Here is a 15140-nt window from a genome sequence, read left to right as displayed (position 1 = left end):
AACATGAAAAATATGAAATTTAAAGTATATTGGATCATTTTCCACATCAACTCCACCTTTTGCCCATAAACCATAATTCCCCTACACTGCAAAAAATCTACTTGTCTCTGTCGATGAATAATCCGTGAAATTGTAAAATAGGAGACCAATCTAATCATCCTTAATACAGTTAGAATTCCTCTTTTGCCTACTTTAGCAAAGATATTACTTAACTTCAACCTTAAATTATCAGAGCGACATTTTGGATTAAATAATTGCAATAAATTTCATACAATGTATATTAAATGTCTAAATTCAAGGTTCATGAAAAGTATTGATACTCCATGGAGAATGAATGATAATCATAAACCATTCTAAGTAATCTAACAATTTCAAAACACAGAACAGAATTCTTCTCATCATTTAAGTATTTCTTCTGAACAAATAACAATCTTCACATATATATTTAAATTTAGACGGACATTTCAACTCACATGTCCTTGCCACCCAATTTACACCCAATTAAGCTGCATAGTTCTCCAGACTGAAAAAAAAAGACAAATTTATCTTGTCATGCTTATTTTTTGGGATGCATTTTACAATCTGTAGGAGAGAACATCCTATTTTCATTCAATTAATATATTCAAAGGTTTTTTTTATAGTAATATCCCCATTATCCAGAATTCAAGCAACGACTGAAAATGCTGGAGAAAATAAATAGGTAAAACTATGAAAGTTTAAAATTGCAACCCCCAGTGGTCAGTTTGCCAATCCACTCAACACACAGTCTCAAGCAAATGGCAAATTCACTTATCGGCATCTATCAATCCCCATAGGTTTTACTGCATTTGCCTTTTCTTAATATTGCAGTTTTCCTACTGGTGAATATAATTAATCTTCCTCTTCATCACTGAAACAAGAACCAACAGAAAATAATAGATTGATTCAATTTCCAAAATCCAATTTTAGTACTGGAATTTTGCAAGTACCAATTTATTTCAAGCATTTGCAGATATCTATGTTGATTTGACAACTCATTGTATGACTTTTAAAGGAGGATATTAAAGGTGATTGCAAATGTGCTCCTGCAATGAAATAACAGGCAGTTGATTACAAGCAAATTGTGTTCTCATTATATCTTTTTCTTCTTTCTTTCTTTGGCTTGGCTTCGCGGACGAAGATTTATGGAGGGGGTAAATGTCCACGTCAGCTGCAGGCTCGTTTTTGGCTGACAAGTCCGATGCGGGACAGGCAGACACGGTTGCAGCGGCTGCAGGGGAAAATTGGTTGGTTGGGGTTGGGTGTTGGGTTTTTCCTCCTTTGCCTTTTATCAGTGAGGTGGGCTCTGCGGTCTTCTTCAAAGGAGGTTGCTGCCCGCCAAACAGTGAGGCGCCAAGATGCACGGTTTGAGGCGATATCAGCCCACCGGCGGTGGTCAATGTGGCAGGCACCAAGAGATTTCTTTAGGCAGTCCTTGTACCTTTTCTTTGGTGCACCTCTGTCACGGTGGCCAGTGGAGAGCTCGCCATATAACACGATCTTGGGAAGGCGATGGTCCTCCATTCTGGAGATGTGACCCATCCAGCGCAGCTGGATCTTCAGCAGCGTGGACTCGATGCTGTCGACCTCTGCCATCTCGAGTACTTCGACGTTAGGGATGAAAGCGCTCCAATGGGTGTTGAGGATGGAGCGGAGACAACGCTGGTGGAAGCGTTCTAGGAGCCATAGGTGATGCCGGTAGAGGACCCATGATTCGGAGCCGAACAGGAGTGTGGGTATGACAACGGCTCTGTATACGCTTATCTTTGTGAGGTTTTTCAGTTGGTTGTTTTTCCAGACTCTTTTGTGTAGTCTTCCAAAGGCGCCTCATTATATCTAACGTTATATCTATGCATGATTCAGCAAAATAATGAAAATTTTAAATAATTGGTCCAGACACTATTCTGCTATTTGGCACTGTGGTGTGAGGACAAGAGTAGAGGCTATAATGATTAAAGAATCTCTGCAGCAACTTTCTAGGGTTTTGCCAACACACCTCCCAAACACATGGTCTCTCCCACTTAGCACAGCAAGGATAGGAGCGAATATTATTGCAGGTCAGATACCAACTGTTAAAATCGACCTCCATATTCATTTTCAGCCACTGATAGGGAAGATAAGCATTTGGGTGTTTTGTGGTTACAAGAACATATATTAGGAGGAAATGATGGGAAAATTAACTTGGCACAATATGAAGATGAAGCAAAACAAATGTGCAATTTTACAAAGACAAAATAATATACTTTGGTTTAAATGCTGGTGTTAATGGCCCACAGTCAGTGAAGGAAAAAAGAGATCATCATCAATGCAGCAAACCCTACCATAGAGAAAAGCTGGTCATTCCAGGAATACGTGAGCTTCCTTTCACATCTTGTGATGGTGTTCATGCCATTACCACACTTGTTGACAAAGAATATGAAAGTGATGTACAACAAGGGGAAATAAATTCCTTAGGATGGATACAAGAAAAGCATACCAAACGAAGTCTATTTTCTCTCATACATGTGGCTTTGAATTTGAAATGTGACGTGACATGCAGTACGTGCAGTCATAAATCCAGTGACGAACGGAGGGAAAAAAATCAATTCCTTTCTCATCTTGTATTCTCAGCATAAGTAATGGGAGGATTTGTACCACAAATGGACCAATCACCCATCAACCTTATCAAGTAGCATTGCCTGACTCAACAGTGGGAGTCTGTGAGCCCCACTTTACCTCAGCAGCTACCTCAGTACCCAAAGAACAAGAGTAGAAGGAAGGCATCCAAGATCCCTGCCTTAGAAAGGGGAGTTACAGAATCACAGCTTGGAAAGTGGCTTGGCCAATTTCCTGCTGAAGAAAAGATCAGTGCACACTTGCAGAACTCTTGAAGAGGAGAACAAACTGGAGCTTCATTCAACTATATCTGGAATATGAAGTTTAAGATTGGAAAATATGAGCTTCTGTATCCACTGGTTATCAGAAATGTCCAGGTAGGAAATGGTGATGGTAGGAAAATGTTCTTCACGGATAGGCATATCTTGAGCATCTTGTCCAGAAGTTTCTACCCCATCATTTCCTTCCAACATTTTAAGTTAGAAATAGTGTTAACAGAATTGGAATTATAAACCCGAGACTGCTGGAAAAATCTGTCCATGCTCTCTAGACGCTGGACGGTGCTTCAACAGACTCATCACTTTTTATGTTTCTCAGCCAGGTCGCTTTGAATAGTACATTTTTGAGGAGTGTAAATAGTATCTTCATTCATTAATGAGGCAGATGAAAAGAGTTTGACTCGGACATTCCCCTGAGAATTTCCTACAGAGACATTCTCAGATGCTTGACCCTCTAATAACCACAATGACTGGACTTAATGTTCATTCTAATTCAAGTCAGAGTTTTTTCCTGTGATTTCCATTAATTTTAAGTTCACTGATTGGTTAATTAATTGTTCACAACCGTGGTGTCACAGTTCTGGTACCAGAGAATTGAAGGGTAGTTCACTTTGTACTGTTGTTTTTTAAAAAAAGCTCCAAAAAAGTAACCCTGGTGAGCCTGTCATCAGTAGTAAGTAAATTACTGGACAGTGTTCTAAGAGATTGGATTTGCAATTGGTTGGATAGCCAGGGACTGATTAGGGATAGTCAAAATGGCTTTGTGCATGGTAGGTGGTGTTTAACCAATCTTATAGAGTTTTTTTGAGGAGGTTACCAGGAAAGTTGATGAAGTAAAGACTGTGGATGTTGTCTTCATGGACTTTAGTAAGACCTTTGATAAGGTCCACATTGGAGATTAGTCAGGAATATTCATATGTTAAGTATTCATGGTGAAGTAGTAAACTGGATTCGACAATGACTGGATGGGAGAAGCCAGAGTGAATGAACATTTAATCTAACCGTAGCTGATAATCTCCATGCATTATTGTGTTGAAATAAAAGCACCTATTCTTGAAGTTGTAATTGCCAATTCTGAAAAAAAATTCCTGTTGTTTTATAAAGTTAGTAAAATCCTCTGCTAAAATGAACATTGAACTGCATTATCAGTTGAACAGATGCCACATGTTATCTGAGACCAAACTAAATGTCTTGTTTGAGTTATTTAAATGTGCTGTCACTGTTTACCAGTGTGATCACTTTCTATGCAATCCTGTGGTACAGGTTATAATATGGTGTAACTACAAAGTTAAAAAAAGTCAAAGCAAAGACAAGACTTTTCTAAATTTTAATCTGGTTGAATAATGATGAAGTAATTTGAACTTCAAACATAATTTGCATTGATGGAGACATTAAATTTGAGACAGGAATCAAAAACAAAATAAAATGTGTCGTTGCTTCAGCGACACTACTGCTGCTGGTGGATGGGAGGGCGGCATTTGGGTGGCATAGCATGCAAATTCCCCCCTTGATGCAGACCCTGGGGGGCCTTACTGAAGCTCAGCCTAGGGCCTGGGTGTTAATCCGCCACTGCCTGTGTCACTAGAGGTGTGTCTCAGGGAATCGGTGCTGGGACCATTGTTGTTTGTCAACTATATCAATTATTTGGATGATGACATGGTAAATTGGATCTGCAAGTTTGCAGATGACACTAAAATTGGAGATGTTGTGGACAGCGAAATCTGCAGAGAAATCTGGACCGGCTGGAAAAATGGGCAGGAAAATGGCAGATGGGGTTTGATGCAGAGAAATGTAAGGTGTTGCATTTTGGAAGGATAAACTAAGAAAGGACATACACGCTAAATCATAGGGTACTGAGGAGGCTGGTACAATAGAGGGATCTTGGATACATAATACACTGAAAGTGGTGTCACGGGTAGATAGGGTTGCAAAGAGACCTTTTGGCATATTGGCCTTCATAAATCAAAGTATTGAGTATAGGACTTGAGATGTTATGGTAAAGTTATATAAGACATGGGTGAGGCCAAATGTGGAATATTGTAGGCATTTTTGCTCACCTAACCACAAAAAAGATAGTAAGATAGAAAGAGTGCAGAGAAGATTTACTGGGATGTTGCCTGGACTTCAGAAAATGAATTACAGGGAAATATTAAACTTTAGGACTTTTTTTCCCTGGAGCATCGAAGAATGGAAGGAGATTTGATAAAGGCATTTAAAATTATGAAGGGAATAGACAGAATAAATGTAAGTAAACTTTTTCCATTGAGAGTAGGTGAGATAGAAACCAGAGGACTTGGGTTAATGTGAAAGGGAGAAAAACTTGAGGGGGATCTTCTTCCCACAGTGGTGGGAGTGTGTGGAACAAGCTGCCAGCTGAAGTGGTGAATGTGGGTTCATTTTTAACATTTGATAAGAATTTGGCAGGTACACAGGTGGGAAAGGCATGGAAATCCATGGACTGGATGCAGATCAGTGGGACAGGCAGAAAAATGGTTCGGCACACACTAGAATGGGTAAGGGGGCCTGTTTCTGAGCTGTATTTTTCTATGGTTCTATAACCTTTCGCAATGCATACAACAGAACTGCAAACTTTGATCGGGTCCACAGATGATGGAATCATTGAGGTCACAAGAGTGTGTTGAAGCTGCTGGTTTTCAAGTATGGCAATGAACTTTGAAGGTACTCCTAGTTCCACTGTTGTCATGCTTTCCTCACTGAACACAGGTTGGATCCAGGTTTGATGGTAACTTTAAAGTGAGGGGTGTGCATGTCCATGAAGTTCCATATTATGATGGAATACAACTCCATCTCATCTGCCCAAGTTTATGCTCCGAGTCTTTTGAGTGCTCTTGCACACAGTTATAATGACATATAAATAAATGGAGAATGTCCCCACAATTCTTTTGTTCTTCTTTTTAATTTGTAACCAGGCCTTTATATTCACTCAATGGAAATTCATTCAAAGTTCAGATTTATTTTCAGGAAACATACATGACATCAAATACAACCCTGAGATTCTTTTTGCAGTGGGCCAGACAGAATTCCTACTTATTGGTAGCCCAAACAAAAATGTATACAAAAGAGAGAAATTTAAACAAAGAAGGTAATATAAACAAACTGTGCAATACAGAAAAAAAATGATTGAGGTCCGTTTGATAGAATTCTCAATTCAATCAGTGTTGGTGTTTGTTCGGATCCTCCCACTGCCCTCCTACTCCAAGTCTTTCACCAGCCTCAAAAAGAGTCCCTTAAGCCTGGCTGTCAAACCCACAGTGCACAGCAGTAATACTGCAATGTTTTGCAGACTCTACCAAAAATAAAATGCATCTTTAAAGCAAGTCATCTGTGATTATTGCTTTTTGTTGCTGTCCTATGTAAAAGAAATAAAACAGTCCAACTATGATTACTAATTCAGCAATAATATAAGCATTTTACAAATAGAATAATCCCAATGAGATCAAGAAATGAACCAAATCAGTTATCCCAAACAATTATAAAGGACATTAATTTAACATGACTATTTTTACATCATACATTTATTTTATGAATATAGAAGTTTTGAGAAATATTCCAATTTAAATCTCTGTATTGCAGGAACCAAAAGCTATAACAGTATTGATGCTGTTTGCAAATGAGCTTAAAAGCAATTTAGTTGACCAAAATGAAATTATATTTTGGACTTCATGGGCCTATGAGATAATGCATCAGATTGAAATCATGCTTAAGTGTCTTGAAGTCAAAGTTTCAATGTTCATCAGAAGAGCATTATACAGATGCACACGATGGCCTTACAATGGTCCGACTTAGGATTTTTTTGAAGTTACAAATGGTAGAATCTGTAATGTACTTTGAATTTTGGCCAGGCTAGACTATGAACTTCAGCATCTCCACACAGCCTTGTATCAGACACGGGGAGAACGTATAAACTCATTACAAATAAGGCCAGATTCGAACCCTGGTCGCTGGAGCAGTGTTGTGCTAACCACTAAACTAATTGTGCTTCTTAAGATTTGGAGAATTTTTGGTGCTTGCGTGTAACCTATTTATAACGTCACATGATCATTTTATGAGCACCAGGTTTATAAACCAGTGTTTATGTCGTCAAATCAAGTCCAGTTAAAAGTATATGGCATTATATCTTTCTTTGGCTTGGGTTCGCGGACGAAGATTTATGGAGGAGTAAAGTCCACGTCAGTTGCAGGCTCGTTTATGGCTGACAAGTCCGATGCGGGACAGGCAGACACGGTTGCAGCGGTTGCAAGGGAAAATTGGTTGGTTGGGGTTGGGTGTTGGGTTTTTCCTCCTTAGTCTTTTGGCAGTGAGGTGGGCTCTGCGATCTTCTTCAAAGGAGGTTGCTTCCCGCTGAACTGTGAGGCGCCAAGATGCACGGTTTGAGGTGATATCAGCCCACTGGCGGTGGTCAATGTGGCAGGCACCAAGAGCTTTCTTTAGGCAGTCCTTGTACCTCTTCTTTCGTGCACCTCTGTCTTGGTGGCCAGTGGAGAGTTCGACATATTACACGATCTTGGGAAGGCGATGATCCTCCATTCTGGAGACGTGGCCTACCCAGGGCAGTTTGATCTTCAGCAGCATGAATTCGATACTGTTGGCCTCTGCCATCTCGAGTACTTCGATGTTGGAGATGAAGTCGCTCCAATGAATGTTGAGGATGGAGCGGAGACAACGCTGGTGGAAGCGTTCTAGGAGCCGTAGGTGATGCCGGTAAAGGACCCATGATTCGGAGCCGAAAAGGAGTGTGGATATGACAACGGCTCTGTATACGCTAATCTTTTTGAGGTTTTTCAGTTGGTTGTTTTTCCAGACTCTTTTGTGTAGTCTTCCAAAGGCACTATTTGCTTTGGCGAATCTGTTGTCTATCTCGTTGTTGATCCTTGCATCCGATGAAATGGTGCAGCCGAGATAGGTAAACTGGTTGACCGTTTTGAGTTTTGTGTGCCTGATGGAGATGTGGGGGGACTGTAGTCATGGTGGGGAGCTAGCTGATGGAGGACCTCAGCTTTCTTCAGGCTGACTTCCAGGCCAAACATTTTGGCAGTTTCCGCAAAACAGGACGTCAAGCGCTGAAGAGCTGGCTCTGAATGGGGAACTAAAGCGGCATCGTCTGCAAAGAGTAGTTCACGGACAAGTTGCTCTTGTGTCTTGGTGTGAGCTTACAGGCGCCTCAGATTGAAGAGACTGCCATCCGTGCGGTACCAGATGTAAACAGCGTCTTCATTGTTGAGGTCTTTCATGGCTTGTTTCAGCATCATGCTGAAGAAGATTGAAAAGATTTATTCACCAAGAATTCAAATAACTCAAACATATGATCATGGAAAGGAATAACACCCAACCCCTCAAAGGAACGTCTGCTTGTCCTTGGTTTTGAAAGGCATTGCAGTTTCATGCTGATCATTTTCAACGGATTTGTTGAAGGCTAACCTCTAATTGATTGATGGAAGCACAAGGCATCTGTTGTTCTTGACTGCAGAGGGAGTCACATTTGATTAGTTGCATGTGCTAGTGCCTTTACAAAACATCATAATTACTCATCTCCACTAAAAATATTTGTAAAGAGAAAATTCTGTAAAAATTTTTCAATCAATAGAACTAATTTCAATAAAGATGTTGACTTGGATCCAGACCAAGTTGAAATGGTTTGTAGCAAGATTCACAAGCTGCATTTTTCCAAAAGTTCTAAACATTAAAACTAACTTTTGATCAATAGAACATAGAATTGATCATAGAATAGTCACAGCCCAGAGGAAAGCAATTAAAGCATTGTCGAATGATTACAGCCCATCTTGCCCATGCCAATTTTTTAACAGTGCGAGTGACTGCCCCATTTCAAAGTCTTGCAAGCTTGCTGTCCCTGTTGTACTTACCCATTTCCTTCTTGGAGACCAAAGTAGGAACTGCCTCTACTCGCAATGCATTCCAGATTCCAATCAAGTCTGCTTGATTGTTTTGATCATGTGATTATTAATTCTTTTCCTCTTTATATAAAATAAAAGAGAGTAATTGGTCTGTGGACATAATGCATTAACAACATGTTTTAATCACACCATTGAAGACATTTATATGAGGCGCTGCCTCAAGATGGCCCCCATCACCCTGGTCACAAGGTCTTCTCACTGTTATCTTTAGGAAGAAAGTTAAAAGCCTGAAATCCAGCACCTCTAGGTTCAAGAAGAGTTTTTTTCCCCCCAACTGCTTATCAGGTTGTTGAACCTCCTGTACTACCCTAATCATAAACTCCATCAAGACCAATAAACGTTTGTCTGCATTATTGAAAAAGACCCACAAAAAAAAATCTGCGGGTTGTATGTGATGACATGCATGTACTCTGACAATAAATCAGAAGTCTAAAGAAAACATTTTCACTTGCACTGACTGCAATTGTGAATGCTTACCTACCTGTCCTTTTTTTTCTTCTTTCTGTAATGTATATGATTGTAGATGGTGGATTCTGTATGCCTGTTTGGCTGCACCAAGAGAGAATTTCAGTGCATCTGCACATTGTACTTACTGTAAGTGTATGACAATAAACATTATCATTATCATGTTGCCTTTGCTTAGTACCAGCTAATCTCTGTAAAAACAAAGACGCTGGAGGAATTCAATCAATCTCACAGCATCCATAAGAGGTATTCTTGGCTTGGCTTCGCGAACGAAGATTTATGGAGGGGGTAAAAAGTCCACGTCAGCTGCAGGCTCGTTTGTGGCTGACAAGTCCGATGCGGGAGAGGCAGACACGATTGCAGCGGTTGCAGGGGAAAATTGGTGGGTTGGGGTTGGGTGTTGGGTTTTTCCTCCTTTGCCTTTTGTCAGTGAGGTAGGCTCTGCGGTCTTCTTCAAAGGAGGTTGCTGCCCGCCAAACTGTGAGGCGCCAAGATGCACGGTTTGAGGCGATATCAGCCCACTGGCGGTGGTCAATGTGGCAGGCACCAAGAGATTTCTTTAGGCAGTCCTTGTACCTTTTCTTTGGTGCACCTCTGTCACGGTGGCCAGTGGAGAGCTCGCCATATAACACGATCTTGGGAAGGCGATGGTCCTCCATTCTGGAGACGTGACCCATCCAGCGCAGCTGGATCTTCAGCAGCGTGGACTCGATGCTGTCGACCTCTGCCATCTCGAGTACTTCGACGTTAGGGATGTAAGCGCTCCAATGGATGTTGAGGATGGAGCGGAGACAACGCTGGTGGAAGCGTTCTAGGAGCCGTAGGTGGTGCCGGTAGAGGACCCATGATTCGGAGCCAAACAGGAGTGTGGGTATGACAACGGCTCTGTATACGCTTATCTTTGTGAGGTTTTTCAGTTGGTTGTTTTTCCAGACTCTTTTGTGTAGTCTTCCAAAGGCGCTATTTGCCTTGGCGAGTCTGTTGTCTATCTCATTGTCGATCCTTGCATCTGATGAAATGGTGCAGCCGAGATAGGTAAACTGGTTGACCGTTTTGAGTTTTGTGTGCCCGATGGAGATGTGGGGGGGCTGGTAATCATGGTGGGGAGCTGGCTGATGGAGGACCTCAGTTTTCTTCAGGCTGACTTCCAGGCCAAACATTTTGGCAGTTTCCGCAAAGCAGGACGTCAAGCGCTGAAGAGCTGGCTCTGAATGGGCAACTAAAGCGGCATCGTCTGCAAAGAGTAGTTCACGCACAAGTTTCTCTTGTGTCTTGGTGTGAGCTTGCAGGCGCCTCAGATTGAAGAGACTGCCATCCGTGCGGTACCGGATGTAAACAGCGTCTTCATTGTTGGGGTCTTTCATGGCTTGGTTCAGCATCATGCTGAAGAAGATTGAAAAGAGGGTTGGTGCGAGAACACAGCCTTGCTTCACGCCATTGTTAATGGAGAAGGGTTCAGAGAGCTCATTGCTGTATCTGACCCGACCTTGTTGGTTTTCGTGCAGTTGGATAATCATGTTGAGGAACTTTGGGGGACATCCGATGCGCTCTAGTATTTGCCAAAGCCCTTTCCTGCTCACGGTGTCGAAGGCTTTGGTGAGGTCAACAAAGGTGATGTAGAGTCCTTTGTTTTGTTCTCTGCATTTTTCTTGGAGCTGTCTGAGGGCAAAGACCATGTCAGTAGTTCCTCTGTTTGCGCGAAAGCCGCACTGTGATTCTGGGAGAATATTCTCGGCGACACTAGGTATTATTCTATTTAGTAGAATCCTAGCGAAGATTTTGCCTGCAATGGAGAGCAACGTGATTCCCCTGTAGTTTGAGCAGTCTGATTTCTCGCCTTTGTTTTTGTACAGGGTGATGATGGTGGCATCACGAAGATCCTGAGGCAGTTTACCTTGGTCCCAACAAAGCTTGAAAAACTCATGCAGTTTGGCATGCAGAGTTTTGCCGCCAGCCTTCCAGACTTCTGGGGGGATTCCATCCATACCTGCTGCTTTGCCACTTTTCAGTTGTTCGATTGCCTTATATGTCTCATCCAGGGTGGGAACCTCATCCAGCTCTAGCCTTAGGGGCTGTTGAGGGAGCTGGAGCAGAGCGGAATCTTGGACTGAGCGGTTGGCACTGAAAAGAGATTGGAAGTGTTCTGACCATCGGTTGAGGATGGAGATCTTGTCGCTGAGGAGGACTTTGCCGTCTGAGCTGCGCAGCGGGCTTTGGACTTGGGGTGAGGGGCCGTACACAGCCTTTAGAGCCTCGTAGAAACCCCTGAAGTCGCCAATGTCCGCGCTGAGCTGGGTTCGTTTGGCGAGGCTAGTCCACCACTCATTTTGGATCTCCCGGAGTTTGCGCTGAAGATGGCTGCATGCGCGACGGAAGGCTTGTTTCTTCTCTGGACAGGACGGCTTTGTAAGGTGAGCCTGGTGGGCAGCTCGCTTCTTTGCCAGCAGCTCCTGGATTTCCTGGCTGTTTTCGTCAAACCAGTCCTTGTTTTTCCTGGAGGAGAAGCCCAGTACCTCTTCAGTGGATTGCAGTATGGTAGTCTTCAACTGATCCCAGAGGGTTTCAGGGGACGGGTCCGTGAGGCGGATTGCATCGTCGAGCTTTGCTTTGAGGTTTGCCTGGAAGTTTCTTCTCGCTTCGTCTGACTGCAGGTTTCCAACATTGAACCTCTTTCTGGGGGCTTTATTGTTCCTGGGCTTTGGTTTGAAGTGAAGGTTGAGCTTGCAGCGAACCAGCCGGTGGTCAGTGTGGCATTCCGCGCTAGGCATGACCCTGGTGTGGAGCACATCTCGTTTGTCACTTTCTCGCACCAGGATGTAGTCCAGGAGGTGCCAGTGTTTGGATCGGGGATGCATCCAGGTGGTCTTAAGGCTGTCCCTCTGCTGAAAAAGGGTGTTTGTAATGACAAGCCGCTGTTCTGCGCAGAGCTCCAACAGGAGGCGCCCATTGTCGTTGCACTTGCCGACGCCATGCTTGCCCAGGATTCCTGGCCAGGTTTCTGAGTCTTTGCCGACACGAGCGTTGAAGTCGCCCAGGATGACAACCTTGTCGGCTGTAGGGGTGCGTTAGATGAGGTTGCGCAGGTCGGTGTAGAACTTGTCCTTTTCTGCTGGTTCCGCCTGGAGGGTTGGAGCATAGACACTGATGAGGGTGATGTGACGCTTGTTCTGAAGGGGGAGTCGCATGGACATGATTCGGTCCGAGAGGCCTGTCGGAAGGTTTTCGAGTTTGGAGGCAATGAAGCTCTTGACCATGAAGCCTACACCAGATAGGCGTCGTTCATCCGAAGGCTTGCCAGACCAGTAGAGTGTGTAGCCCGCGCCGCGTTCTTGGAGGCTGCCTACATCTGCCAGGCGGACTTCACTGAGAGCGGCTATGTCGATGTCAAGTCTGAGGAGTTCATGTGCAATGAGGGCAGACCGACGTTCAGGTCGGTGGCTGTCAGCCTTGTCTAGCATGGTTCTGATGTTCCAGCATGCTAGCTTGAGTTTGTGAGCATCTTTTGAGGGGGAAGGCGTGGAGGAAGAGCACGTGGAGGGGAAGGACGTGGAGGGGGAGGACGTGGAGGGGGAGGACGTGGAGGGGGAGGACGTGGAGGGGGAGGACGTGGAGGGGGAGGACGTGGACCTGTCCTCGGGCCAGTACATGCGCGCACTGCACTCCACCTAAAAGCTCCTTTGCGCAGGCCTGAGGACAGGTCCATAAGAGGTAAAGATAGACTATATTACCGATATTTGATGAAGGGCTTAGGCACGAAATGTCGGTAATATATCTTTACCTCCTATGGTCACTGAGAGACAGGCTGAGTTCCTCCAGCATCTCTGTGTTTTTAACTACAATCACAGCTTCAGCAGACTCCATTCCGTTGCTCCACTGCACAATCTCTTGGAGGGATGTCTACCCTCTTCCTCTCTTCAAAGGGAATTCAGTTTCTCTCACTGCTCAATGTCTTCACTCCCTGCTGCTCTCAAGCCCTACAACCACATGCTCACCTAGACTCATTTCCACAGCCTGACTGACTACTTGTCTCTGCTGCCATCTGATGCTCCTTGGATTCCTGCTTTGGTTCCAGGCCTCCCATTTTGACCTCTACCAGGATCTCATGTACCTGTGCTGCTTTGACTTCTGTTGTCTTCACTTCTCTCACTGTATCCTATGAACTACCCTCACTCAATGTGCAGATACCAGAAAACCCTCGCTCTTGTTACCACAGCTCTATACCTGACTTGTCATGACCTGCCATGGACCTTTCCTGCACTTCATCCTCCACTGGGTCCATGCGTTCAACTGCTGGTTCTATCAAAGATCGAAAATACATCTCCCTGGAGTCTGCCACCTCCTTGGCCTTCCATGTGGGCTTCTACACTGGCCCCAGTGACCAATAGGATCAAGCAATTTGATGCAATCTGTTGCAATTTCCCAGATTGGCCCCAGTGACCTAGAGATCCTAGCCTCCAACATGAACTCTCACCCTGAACCTGGTGTCCTTGAGGACTGAGTTTCTGATGCACATCTCCACCTTGCCATCAGTGACCTTCAGTACCAAGCCTCTAAAGCGAGCCTTCACCTCAACCCCAGAGGCCTACAGGATCAAACTGCTGATGCAGGTCTCTACCTCACCCCCAACAATCCACAAGACTGATTTTCCAATGTTTCTGAATTTAACATTGGTCCCAGCTGCCTACAGAGCTGAGCATCTAACATGAGCACTCACCCTGGCCCCAGTAACCCTCATGATCAAGCTTCTGTCACAAAATCTCTCTTTGACCCATCTCAATCTCCCCCACCCCTTTTCACTTCTCCAATCATTCCCTCCTTCCCTTGGATCCTTCCTTCCCTCTACCTCCTGATTCACCCCATTTTTCCGCCCAACCCAGCACATTCAACTGCATAGACCCTCCCCTCAAACTTCTATCTGGTCTTCACTATCCCCTCCAACATTTCCCACTCAGAGACATAGGAACATAGGAAGTAGGAACAGGAGTAGGCCAAAAATGGCCCATCGAGCCTGCTCCGCCATTCAATGAGATCATGGCTGATCTAATTTATGACCTAACTCCACCTACCTGCCTTCTCCCCATATCCTCTAATTCCTCTATCATGTAAAAATGTATCTAACTGAATTTTAAATATGTTTCATGAAGCAGCCTCAATCACTTCTCTGGATAGAGAATTCCAAACATTCACTACTCTCTGGGAAAAACTATTTTTCCTCATCTCTGTCCTAAATCTACTCCCCCGAATCTTGAGACTGTGTCCTCTCGTTTTAGTTTCCCCGGCCAGCTCAAAAAATCTTCCTACATCTATCCTGAATGCTCTGTCCTCAGTAGACGCCTCACCTTCGTCCCCCTTCACCCACACCTCAATGAATTCAGCACATGCCATGATGCCAAACCTTTATTCTGTCAGTTCATCTCCATGCCCACTTCTACAACCAGGATTCTCCACCCTCCACTACAGACCCCTTCTCCCAATTTTAATATTCTTCCTGGACACCTTGATCTAGCCTTCTGCCTGCTCTGGACCTTTAAATTTCCAACTGCTGCCAAGACGTCAACCATTTCAACTTAACCATTTGCCTCACTCATTCCAATCTCACCCCCTTTGGTTCACCTGGCCCTCCACTCTCTCTGCACTAGTCCCAACTTATACTTTGATGAAGGCTCAGGGCCAAAACATCAGCAAGTTCCACCAGCATCTCTGTTTTTACTACAATAGCAGCATCTACAGACTTTCATTTTAATCTCTGTAACTCTGCAAATTTGTACTATGTCTTATTTGTACTATGTATGAGGGATTTACAGGTCTGCTCAGTAAACAACATCAATCACTGCATTTTTGACATAGGTGA

The sequence above is a fragment of the Narcine bancroftii genome, chromosome 6, assembly GCF_036971445.1.
Source record: "Narcine bancroftii isolate sNarBan1 chromosome 6, sNarBan1.hap1, whole genome shotgun sequence".
In the NCBI taxonomy this organism is placed as follows: domain Eukaryota; kingdom Metazoa; phylum Chordata; class Chondrichthyes; order Torpediniformes; family Narcinidae; genus Narcine; species Narcine bancroftii.
This window is presented reverse-complemented; position numbering follows the sequence as displayed.